We start from the raw sequence: 13415 nt of genomic DNA, 5'->3' as shown, positions 1-13415 counted from the left end.
GAAAACTCACCTTCCTCATTCACTGCTGGATCCCAGCATTTGCAAAATGAATGAATGCAGGGTGCCAGCCCTTAACACCTCCTTTCTTTCATCTTCCAACTCCCTACCTTCAGCCTCATGCTACCTCAGTCAGCCTGGAATTCCTCACTCTTATTAGCTCACAAGCAGTTTCACATTTAACAATCCTACCAAGAAACTATGATTTTTTAAAATGGACTGAGATAACTCCATCCAACATGCTTCTCCTTCTGCATTTCTGAAACAGTTTGCCATTTATAAAGCACACCATTGGCTCTGTTGGGTGCTCTATACAGTGTTTCTGATAACTTTTACAGCAACTATTTTCTTGCTGGTCTGCCCAACATCATGCCCAGTGAGAGCTTATAGGGAAGGAGCTGCTGAGGCCACTGGGTCTAGGGCAACATCACATAAAGGCAGGTTCAAGTTAGAGAGGAACAGACCTGAGGTCGGCTATCTTTGTTCTCTTCACTAGAAAAGCAGGGCAAGTCTTGATTGCCATTTAGATATAGACTGACATAAAGTACTATTCATGGAAAAGGAAGATTCAGGAAATGAAAATTGTTTTTATTATTTCAGGGAGGATAAAAGCAAAACAAATTGCTAGCTTTCTTAGGATGTTTTTCTTTTTTTTTTTTTTTTTTTTTTTTTTTTTTTTTTTTTTTTTTTTTTTTGAGACGGAGTCTTGCTGTGTCTCCTGGGCTGGAGTGCAGTGGCCGGATCTCAGCTCACTGCAAGCTCCGCCTCCCGGGTTCACGCCATTCTCCTGCCTCAGCCTCCGGAGTAGCTGGGACTACAGGCGCCCACCACCTCGCCCGGCTAGTTTTTTGTATTTTTAGTAGAGACGGGGTTTCACCGTGTTAGCCAGGATGGTCTCGATCTCCTGACCTCATGATCCGCCCGTCTCGGCCTCCCAAAGTGCTGGGATTACAGGCTTGAGCCACCGCGCCCGGCCTAGGATGTTTTTCTTATGTTGTTTAGAAAGTTCAGGCTCTCTTCAATTCAAGTGCCTTCAATTTTTATGTCAATTTCCCACCATGACTTTGTACATTTTTTTAATGACCAAACATTTGTTAGATAAGGCTAAGTGTCTAAGCATTTAATGCTGTTAAGGAAAAAAAATTACTCATGCCACTTGTGAAAAATGATGAGGCAGACTCATCCAAGAGGAGCCATGCTGATAGGTATAGGGACCACTGCAAAGGGGTCTTGCAGTGGGAGAGGGAGATTGGGCTCAATTCCAACTCCACAAAGGACAAGCAGGAATTTACAATGAAGGAGCAGGGCCCGGGCATAGTGGCTCATGCTTGTAATCCCGGCACTTTGGAAGGCCAAAGCAGGAGGATCCCTTGAACCCAGGAGTTCAAGACTAGCCTGGGCAACATAGTGAGATGCTGTCTCTACAAAAAAATAAAATATTAGCCCAGCATGGTGGCGCATACCTGTAGTCCCAGCTTCTCAGGAGGCTGAGGTGAGAGGATCACTTGAGCCCAGGAGGTTGAGGCTGCAGTGAGCTGTGATCAAGCCACTGCACTCCAGCCTGGAAGACAGCGAGACCCTGTCTCAAAAGAAAAAAAAAAAGAGGAGCAGGGTGGGAGCCAGTGTATAGAAAATGACTAAGGGGAAACATCAAGGATAAGGGTTTCTGGCTAAACTGCCTTGATAGGATTATTGCTGAAGGCAGTCTAGGGTGATAAGATATTGAGTGTGGTCAGATACCAAGGGTGGATATTTTTGCTAAACTGACTTGGAAACTTTCTTGCTCAAACTGGATTATATAAGGACAGAGGAAAAAGCCCAAGGTTTAACCTAGTTAAAAAGGACTCTAGGAGCCTCAGTAAAGTTTTGGTCAAAGGATAGAGCCTTTGTAAATTCTATTGCCTCGGCAGAGTCTGTTTTTAACTTTTGGAAAATATCAGGGAAAGAAGCCAGTTGGTCGAGGAACCTTTTATTAACCATCTCCGTTGATTATTATAATATGTTTAGTTAGAGCACAGAACATGGTGGAGGTACTTCAGTGTGGTTTAGGTTGTAAAAGGAATAACAAATTAAGTCTGAGAAAGAGGGAGGACCTAGATGTTTTTATTTTCAGCACAGCTACTGACTGGCTTTGTGACCTTTGTGAAAGCCCTTCATCTCTCTAAACCTCACCTTCCTCCTATTAAATGAGAGTTGAACTCATATAAACAAAGAGTTCAAAAGTGGTGGGGAGTGGGGTATGGGGGAATGACAGTTGAAGTAAATTATCTCTACGGTCTCTTCCAACATTAACATTTTACACAACTGTTCCTGATAGATCATTCCATTTAACCCATGTTTACAGAGGATAAAGCATAGGGTGAGATGTAAAGGCAGAGTGTACCCCTAAGTCCCAACTCTGAGCTACAGGGGATCCTGCTTTCCCCAGTCAGAAGAATTCATCACTGACTCCTTCCCTGTGACATAATTCTGCAAATTCTGCAGGACTCCAGATGGGGTTCCCACAGCACATTCTGCTGAATATCACCCAGGAATAAAAATGTATACAGTAGACTTTTAAAAACTTAAAAGACTAATACAAGTGTAACAATGACTATTCACTGCAAGAAAGAAAAGAAATGAAATAGTGTAAGAGATCCCACCATCATTCTTTCAATGCTCCCAGCCAGCCTCAATTCCCGTGAGACTCACTGTTTGAACATTTTGAGGCCCCAAATGTGAGTCTAGTGTTCAACCTGATTCCTAATGCATGAGCCAACAACTTCACTTGGTGCCAGCAGTGGGTTAGTACCTGGAAGAAAAACTGGCTGCTATGGACCTAAGGAGAGACTCAACAGGGCTCTCCAGCATGCTGTTTTCAGGGGAATTTTCAGTATTGATTTTCCTGATAGTTGAATTTCATTATCTGCACTGAAATTAGAACCTAAACCCTGGTTAAAATGAGGTAGGCATGGTGGCGTATGTCGGTAGTCCCAGCTACTCAAGAGGCTGAGGCAGGAGAGCTGGTTGAACCCGGGAGGCAGAGGTTGCAGTGAGCTGAGATCTTGCCACTGCACTCCAGCCTGGGCAATAGAGCAAGACTCCAGCTCACTGTACTATATGTCCTTTATTGCTCCTGCTGCCATCTTCAATAGCAGTCTGATTCCAGTTATTTTTTGCCACTGTAAAAGTTGTCAGAATCAAAATAGGGTCACTTGTGTTAAAAAACCCTGAGAAATGAAGCCAGGGAAGGCCACAAAAGGAGAGTTCTTACATACATGTGTGGGATGACAAGAACTCTCACAAAATAACTCTGAAAAAAGCACAGTCTTGCAAAAGGGTCATTGCAACCTTATACAAAAAATAAACTTCTGTGAGGACATTTCCCCAGCAGTTGTCTGTCCCACCTCATTGTTGTTATTGATCCTTGTAGCCAAGGATAATTCTCTCAAAACAATTCTGTAATCTTCCTCATTTTTCTTCTAAAAAATATCTGTTCTTCTAAATATGCTCAGCTGCCTAGGCTGGCTCATGTGATATGCTCTAGAAAACAAATAATACAGCCACCAGCAGGAGAAGGGCCCCAAGTGTGCCGGCCCTTGGCAGTTGAATACAAGTTTCTGCCCATTATAAAGTCCATTGTTCCCTCTCCTTAAGGAAATCTCCCCTTCCTTGTCCCATAGAGAACAATGTCTTCTCTCTCTCTTTTCCTTCTCAATCTACACAGCCTAAGCAAAAGGTTTTCATTCAGTTGCCTCATCTATTCATTCAACAAACATTTGTGGAGCACTTACTATATGCTAGATGCAGCTCCAGTTTCCAGGAATAGAGCAGGGAGCCACAGAGACAAATGCAGCCCATTTTAAAGCTCACATTCAGTCCTGTGCCTCAGTTGTCATGGCCCGGGCACCTTCCAGTGGAAATGATTCTGTTCCCTCACTACCTCAATGGTGGATAATGCTGTTGAAAGAGAATTTCTTTAAGATAAAATATAACTCTCATACAGATAAAAAATAAACACACATTAATACTTTATTGAGCTCATTAATAAGGAATCTGGTAAGGTGTTACAACCATTTTAAAGAAGTTCCAAAAAATCACAAATTATATGGAGTAAAGGAATGTTGAAATGAATGTGCCAATGGGGGAAACAAAGCAACTTCCTCCATGTATTAGTCTGTTTCCACAGTGCTATAAAGATACTACCTGAGACTAGACAACTTATGGGGAGGCCTCAGGAAACTTACAATCACGTGGAAGGCAAAGGAGAAGCAAGTACCTTCCTCACAAGGTGGCAGGAGAGAGAAAGACCAAGGAAGTGCCACACTTTAAAATCATCAGCTCTCGTGAGAACTCACTATCACGAGAACAGCATGGGGGAAATCACCCCCATGATCCAATCACCTCCCATCAGGTTCCCTCCCTCGACATGTGGGGATTACAATTTGAGATGAGATTTGGTTGGGGACAGAGAGCCAAAACATATCACTCCACAATAAGACAAGGAATTCAATTGAACCTCTGCCATACAGAGCAGATTTTGTATGTCTTTAGATAAAAATTACTTTGTATTGCTGTTATTTGTTCATAATTTACAAAACTGAAAAATAGCTTTCATGGAATCAGATGACCTGGAAGGCTGTCCTGCACAGTTCAGATAAAGCAAAGTTTTCCATTGAAGTATGAAGTTTTCCCTACAATGTCAACTTCAAGATTCCCATGTACCTATCTCTCTAAAGCTGCAGGAAGCTATTAGAGGATTTCACAAACTCAGCAGTACGGACATTTTGGGCAAGACAATCCTTTTTTTAAATTAAAAAAAAATTTTTTTTTTTGAGACAAGGTCTCACTGTGTTGCCCAGACCGGCCTCAAACTCCTGGGTGGAAGGGATCCTCCTGCCTCAGCTGGTATTTTACAGTAAACAAATGAAAGCTGATTTATGATGTTATTATAGTTAAAGTCTATCCCAAACTACATCAGTTCCTTGGAAATATCTGTATTTATCTGAAGATGATGGGCTTAGGTAACGAACAAGCAAAAACTGTTTGAAGTAAATGAATGTACAAATTCCAAGCCAGGGTTCTAGGAATAGTCCTCTCTTTCACTATATTCCATTAATGACATTCTACCTACACGATCTACCTCCTTTGTAACCCTCAGACCCAGCCCTTGTATTTATGTCCAACTCCAGCTGCTCAGTGCAGGCATTTTATCAATTCGTTTTTCTTTTTCTTTTCTTTTTTTTTTTGTTTTAGGTGAAGTCTCACTCTTTTGTCCAGGCTGGAGTGCAGTGGCACAATCTCGGCTCACTGCAACCTCTGCCTCCTGGGTTCAAGCAATTCTCCTGCCTCAGCCTTCCAAGTAGCTGGGATTACAGACACGCACAACCCCCACGCCTGGCTAATTTTTGTATTTTTAGTAGAGACAGGGTTTCACCATGTTGGCCAGTCTGGTCTTGAACTCATGACCTCAAGGGATCCACCCACCTCAGCCTCCCAAAGTGCTGGGATTACAGGCGTGAGCCACTACCCCCAGCCATCAATTCTAGATTATTACAACAGCTTCATAATTTTTCTCCTTTCCTCCAATTTCAACTCCCTTCTTCAGCCATCAGAATGATGTTTTTTAAAAAAAATCTGATCATGTTATCCTTGTTTAAATCTTACAATACATCTGTTCTAAGGTTAAAGTCCAAGCTTCTTAACAAGGCATGCAGGGCTTTTCCATGAGCTGACCTCTTTTTCCCTCAGCATCATCCTCCTCCACCAGTCCCCTTTTACCACCTAAACTCCAATTACAGCCAGCCACTCAAAGTTTCTGTAGCGTACCTTGTTTTATTATATCTTCATGCCTTTGCAAGAACCAGTGCCTCCACACAGAATGTCCTCACTATAACCCCCCCCCCCCCGCCATCCTCCTAGTCTTCATCTTCATCTGGCTAAGCCATCTTCTAGGTCAGACAAAAGTATGTATATATGTATATAATTGCTACACCAGGGTACGAGGTGGAAAAAGTGAGTGCTATGCCTGTTTTTGGCCACTAGAGGGCAAGCTCCTTGAGTGCAGAGCCTGCATCTATAGGTTTTTACGTCTGTATCCTCAGGGCTTTATACTGGCACCAGTATGAGGTTACTGGATGGATGAATGCATAGATAGACAGATGATGAATAGATGAAATCATCATGTTAAAATCCCATTACAGTGTGGGGGGTCACTCCTGTAATCCCAACACTTTGGGAGGCTGAGGCAAGCGGATCGCTTGAAACCATAAGTTCGAGACCAGCCTAGCCAACATGGTGAAACCCCCGTCTCCACTAAAAATATTTAATATTAATAAAAAAATTACCCAGGTATGGTGGTACAGACCTGTAATCCCAGCTGCTCAGGAGGCTGGGGCACGAGAATCGCTTGAATACAGGAGGCAAAGGTTGCAATGAGCCGAGATCGTGCCACTGCACTCCAGCCTGGGCAATAGAGTGAGACTGTATCTCAAAAAATAATAACCAATAAATAAAATAAAATCCCAGTACAAATCAGAAATTGTATAATTGCTTACAGTTTATTAAAATATGATTTAATTGTTGTATAGTATAATGGTATAAAAGTGCATGGTATAATAGATAATGAGAAATAAAGAACTGAGTTAGAAGAACCAATTTTTAGTCCTCTCTTGGTCACAAACTGGTAGAGGTTGCCTGCATTTCTTGGCTCATGGCTCTTTCTCTGCATCACTCCAATTGGTTCCACGGTCACATCTTCTACTCACTCTGATCTCTTGGTTCCCTCTCACAAGGGTCCTTATGATGACACTCAGCCCACATAGATAATCCAGGATCACCTCCCCATCTCAAGAATCTTAAAGTTAATCACACCAGCAAAAGCCCCTTTGCCATATAAGGTAACATTCTCAGGTTCTAGATATTACGATGTAGACATTATTCAGATTGCCATTGATAAGTATAGGCAAAACTAAACAAAACAAAAGGTTGGGTGCGGTGGCTCATGCCTATAATTCCAGCACTTTGGGAAGCTGAGATGGGCAGATCACTTGAGGTCAGGAGGTCAAGATCAAGGCTGCAGTGAGCAGTGACTGCACCACTGCACTCCAGCCTGGGCAACAGGGCGAAACTCTGTCTCAAAAAAAAAAAAAAAAAAGAAAAAGCCAAAAACAGAAAAACCACTTAAACCTCACACTTTATACAAAAATTAACTCAAAATGGATCACGTATTTATTTATTTATGAGACAGAGTCTTGCTCTTTTGCCTAGGCTGGAGAGCAGTGGTGTAATCTTGGCTCATGGCAACCTTGACCTCCTGGGCTCAGGGAATCCTACCACCTCAGCCTTCCAGGTAGCTGGGACTATAGGCACATAGTACAGGCACTCATTTTGGTATTTTTTGTCAAGAAGGGGTTTCGCTATGTTGCCCAGTGTGGTCTCGAATTCTTGAATTTAAGTAATCCACCTGCCTCAGCCTTCTGAAGTGCTGAGATTATGGAGGTAAGCCACAGCTCCCAGACCCAGTTCTGTATCTTGATCACAGTGATGGTTATATGGATTTACCTGTGTGATAAAATAGCATAGAACTATACATTTATCCTGTGCCAATATCAGTGTCTGGTTTTGGTATTACACTCTAGTTCTATAAGATGTAACCATTTTTGCCACTTCCTGTGAATGTATAATTATCTCAACAAGTTTAAAACATACAGACATATTGCATGTAAACTATACTATAACAAAGTTATTTCTTATAAAGTGATCTGTTAAATATGTGACAAAATGCAGTGTAACAGCCTGAGATCATACTTTGGTATCAGAAAGAACTGAGGTTGAATCAACTGTGCCCTTTATTTTCTTGTTTAATCTCAGAGAAACACCTTAAGCTCTCTGAGTATCCATGTTAGCATCTGTAAAAATTATATATTATCCATGTTACAAGGTTGTGGGAGAAATCTATGTAGATGTCTAGTTCACATGAATATTCTGCAGATTTTAGTTCTCTTTTCCCTTTCCCTCACCCCGTTGTGAGATTTCTCACATACAATAATTTACAAACAATTTTAAAATATCATTTGTGAAGTTTATTTATTTTAGTGGTTAAAAATACAGTCAAAACCTAAGACGCCTCCAGTTCTTCTTATAATTCTATGCCCAATTAATTCACCCAACACAGGAATTGTGTTTTACCAGGGAGCAATGTTATGAGTTACCATTAGGTGGCAGACCATCCTCCCTATTGACCCATCAATTTGGTCAACAGAGGTAATGGTAACCACCTATACTTAGATTATGAAGTCTTTCTGTGTTTCCTGCTGTGAGGAATTTCTGGAACGGCCCAGTTTCTTCAGATTTTCTGGCCCTGAAGCTTTAAAAGTGATCTGACAATATACTCAGCTAAACTCGGCTCAACAGTTTATCAAATCTTTATCAAGCTCAGACAACAGGTGCTGTACAAAGGAGTTGGAGTCAAAATCATATTAAATGTTCAGTCTGTGTGGCACATTTGCTTTTAGGGTGTGTGTGTGTGTATTGCAAGGTATTTTTCTAACAAATCCTCCTATATAATGTCATCCAAAGTATTGCAAAAAGTATTTGTTTTTCTTTGGTATCCAACTTTTATGACTTAGACAAAGCTAAAGAGAATTAAATTGAATGGTCAAAGGTGATTCAATTGGATTTTTCACTGTTGAACTTCCTCAAGAGATCTCAGATCGTAGGGTAACCAACTTGTCCTAGTTTTCCTGAGACTTTCCCAGTTTTTGATTTGAAAACCCCATATCCTATAAAACCCTGGGAATCTGGGGCAGTTGGTCACTCTACCAAAAGATAGCCTCTCTTTTTCTCCCACTCCAAGGAGTATCAGAATGAGAAATGGGAGTGGATTTGAGAATGACCTTGTTCTGTCCTTTCACTAAGCCTGTCTTGTCATGGTACCTGCCAATCAGGACACCATGTCTAAATGTCACGCGGACCTACTGCTGTTCTTTGAATCTTGGGACAGCATCCAGAGCAAACGTGAGTCGGTAAAGCCTGGAAAACTCCGGTGATAAAACTTTTTCTTTATAAATTGCCCGGTCTCGAGCATGTCTCTTATCAGCAGTGTGAAAACAGACTAATACACTGGGGAACCTATGACTTTTGACTGAGCAAGCTCCCCCCAGTGTCCTGCACCTCTATTTTGCATTCTCCTGATTATATGTGCTGAGCAGCTTGTTTGTAGGCTGCCTGTGCATTTGCTCCTTAGAATGTTGTGTTTCATTAACCACCTTCACAACTCTCTGCGGATCAACCCCCTTGGTTCCCACAATAACTAGAATAATTGCAAGTCCTGGTTTCTAGCAGTGAAGCATTGTTTTTGGCCTCTTTTGCTTCAGGGCCCCATCACTCCTACTGCTGATATAATGAGCCATGTCCTATGACTGCTTCTCTGACTGTCAATACCTGCTCTGTTCTGCAGAGGAGAGCCACTTGTGAACTCCTTAGTGATTCTGGTGCCCCTGTACCCAGGGCATTTGTGATGACCTAGGTGAGTGGTATTGTCTTCTGGGTCATCCCATGAATATATCCTCTGCTGAGTCTTCTGGCTTCATATAATATATCTATTCCAGCATGCCCATTTTCCTTAACCTTTTAGTCCATTCCTCCATGATCTGCCAGGGCAATTCAGGTATTTCAACTTTGTTCTTTGTGGACCATCATTTTTCTCCAGTCTCTTAGGATGTTTTCTTGCCACGAGTTTGCACAATCCCTGTGAATCTTTGCCAGGGAGTTCAATTTTGTATCTCAGGAGGATGCTCCCAAATGAATAAACTCCCCTCATCCAATAATATGTCCCATCTCCTTTAAGTCAGTGCACTCAAAATCCATTCTGTGAGTACCTCCCCATATTCCTGCTTGTACATAGCAGCTGATTCTTGCTACTCTTTGGCACAGTCCCTTTTCTTCCTTGTTATGCTCAGCATATTGGTAGCTAAATTATTCTACCATTTAACCTTAATTATTGGCCTGGCAACCAGGAGATGAGGTAGGGATATTAATAAAGGTATCCCTGTTGCCCTGTGAGGGAGTGACCTCAGCTTTTCACAACTGTGGGAATGCTGGCTTTTAATAGGGAGAAAGGGCCGGGCACGGTGGCTCATGCCTGTAATCCCAGCACTTTGGGAGACCGAGGCAGGCGGATCATGAGGTCAGGAGATCAAGACCATCCTGGCTAACACGGTGAAACCCTGTCTCTACTAAAAATACATAAAAAGTAGCCAGGCATGGTGGCGGGCGCCTGTAGTCCCAGCTACTCCGGGGACTGAGGCGGGAGAACGGCATGAACCCGGGAGGTGGAGCTTGCAGTGAGCTGAGATTGCGCCACTGCACTCCAGCCTGGGCGACAGAGCAAGACTCTGTCTCAAAAAAAAAAAAAAAGTAATTTTTAAATTTCCAAGTATTTAAGTATTTTTCCATTTATTTTCCTATTACGGATTTGTAACTTAATTCCATGTAATCAAGGACCATATATCGTATGATTCCAATTCTTTAAAATTTATTTAGGTGTTTTTCTGACCCAGGACCGGCTATCTTGGTGACTAATCCATATGTACTTAAGAGAATGTGTATTTTACTATTTTGAGGTGAAGTGCTATGTTACTATCAATCTAATCTAGTTTGTTAATATGTTATACAGTTCTCTTACATCCTTACTAATTTTGTGTTCTTGTCCTATATTATTGAGAGAGAAGTGTTAAACTCTCCAACTATAATGGAGGCCCCAACTACAATTGTGGGTTTGTGGGTTTCTCTTTTCAGTTCTAACCATTTTTATTTCATATATGTTAAATTTCAGATGTTAAGTATGTACCCACTTAGAATTCTTATGTCTTCTTTTTTAAAAACTTTTTTTATTATACTTTAAGTTCTGGGATACATGTGCAGAACGTGCAGGTTTGTTACATAGGTATACACGTGCCATAGTGGTTTGCTGCACCCATCAACCCGCCATCTACATTAGATATTTCTACTAATCCTATCCCTCCTCTAGCCCCTCACCCCACTGACAAGCCCCAGTGTGTGATGTTCCCCTCCCTGTGTCCATATGTTCTCATTGTTCAACTCCCATTTATGAGTGAGAACATGCGGTGTTTGGTTTTCTGTTCTTATGTTAGTTTGCTAAGAATGGTTTCCAGCTTTATTCATGTCCCTGCGAAGGATAGGAACTCATCCTTTTTATGGCTGCATAGTATTTCATGGTGTATATGTGCCACATTTTCTTTACCCAGTCTATCATTGATGAATATTTGGGTTGGTTCCAAGTCTTTGCTATATTGTGAATAGTGCCACAATAAGCATACATGTGCATGTGTCTTTGTAGTAGAATGATTTGTAATCCTTTGGGTATATACCTGGTAATGGGATTGCTGGGTCAAATGGTATTTCTAGTTCTAGATCCTTGAAGAATAGCCACACTGTCTTCCACAATGGTTGAACTAATTGACACTCCCACCAACAGTGTAAAAGCATTCCTATTTCTCCACATCTTCTCCAGCATCTGTTGTTTCCTGACTTTTTAATGATCACCATTCTAATTTTTTTGCATTTCTCTAATGACCAGTGATGATGAGCTTTTTTTTCATATGTTTGTTAACTGCATAAATATCTTCTTTTGAGATGTGTCTGTTCATATCCTTTGCCCACTTTTCGATGTGGTTTTTTCTTGTAAATTTGTTTAAGTTTTTTTTTTTTTTTTTGTGAGACAGAGTCTCACTCTGTCATCCACGCTGGAGTGCACTGATACAATCTTGGCTCACTGCAAGCTCCGCCTCTCAGGTTCACGCCATTCTTCTGCCTCAGCTGGGACTACAGGCGCCCACCACTGCACCCAGCTAATTTTTTGTATTTTTATAGAAACAGGGTTTCACTGTGTTAGCCAGGATGGTCTGGATCTCCTGACCTCGTGATCCGCCCGCCTCGGCCTCCCAAAGTGCTGGAATTACAGGCTTGAGCCACTGTGCCCGGCCTAAATTTGTAGATTAGCCCTTTGTCAGATGCATAGATTGTAAAAATTTTCTCCCATTCTGTAGGTTGCCTGTTCACTTTGATGATAGTTGCTTTGCTGCAGAGAAGCTCTTTAGTTTAATTAGGTCCCATTTGTCAATTTTGGCTTTTGCTACCATTGCTTTGGGTGTTTTAGACATAAAGTCTTTGCCCGTGCCTATGTCCTGAATGGTATTGCCTAGGTTTTCTTCTAGGATTTTTATGGTTTTTAGGTCTTACGTTTAAGTCTTTAATCATCTTGAGTTAATTTTTGCATAATGTGTAAGGAAGTGATTCAGTTTCATTTTTCTGCATATGGCTAGCCAGTTTTCTGAACACCATTTATTAAATAGGGAATCTTTCCCCATTGCTTGTTTGTGTCAGGTTTGTCAAAGATCAGATGATTGTAGATGTGTGGTGGTACTTCTGAGGCCTCTGTTCTGTTCCACTGGTCTATATATCTGTTTTGGTACCAGTACCATGCTGTTTTGGTTACTGTAACCTTGTAGTAAAGTTTGAAGTCAGTTAGCCGTGATGCCTTCAGCTTTGTTCTTTTAATATTTGTGCTTAATTTACATTTTATGAAATTATTTATGTGGTTGCAGTTATTAACATGGCATGAAGTCAGGCAGTCGGAGGGTCAGTGGCTCCACCCCAGAAAGCCACCCTCAGCCCCATGCATGTGACTGCAGTGTGCCCAGTGCCATGGTCCATGCTCCAGGCAAGGATCGATTAGGAGTGGACTCTTAAACCAGGTTGGCAGTACACTCAGCGACCCGGAGGCCATCCCAGGGGAGCCCTGCTAGCCTGCCCTTGTGCCTGTAGTGCAGCTTCCACCTGCATGTCTCCCTTGGGCTTCAGTGACCAGGCAGCCCCCATCTGCCCACCCCTTGCCCAGCCAGGACCGTAACCGCAGACTCTGGCACCAGACACTGCCGCCAGACACTGCCACCACTGTCATCCAGGCCCTGCAGAGGCAGGAAAGCTGAACTGGCTGCTGAATCCCTTCTGGTTGGCCACGCAGTACCCCTTTCTGTGGCCCCTGGACTCCTAGTGTGGGCTAAGGTGGAGTGGACCCTTGGGCTTTGCCACGGTGCAATGGTCCACCTGGAGACCATCCAAAAGAGAAGACTTACCAGCCCCTGCCAGCGCCTTAGGTGTAGCTGCCACCTGCACATCAGGCACCGGCAGCAATGGCCAGACTATCTCTGATTCTCCATGCCCTCCCCACCCCTGCCCCAGCAGCAACGACTCCCTGACAGGACGCTGAGGTAGTGGCTGTGGGGAAGTTGACTGGGCAGGTGCATACGGATGGATAGACTCTCAGCCTCATCCCAGTGGCCACGACTTGCTCATCCACTGGCGGCTCCTCAGCCCTATTCTAGTGGCCACGGACTGGCATGTAGGCAGCAGCC

Source organism: Piliocolobus tephrosceles, chromosome 15, assembly GCF_002776525.5.
Source record: "Piliocolobus tephrosceles isolate RC106 chromosome 15, ASM277652v3, whole genome shotgun sequence".
Classification (NCBI taxonomy): Eukaryota; Metazoa; Chordata; class Mammalia; order Primates; family Cercopithecidae; genus Piliocolobus; species Piliocolobus tephrosceles.
Note: the sequence above shows the minus strand (reverse complement) of the source record.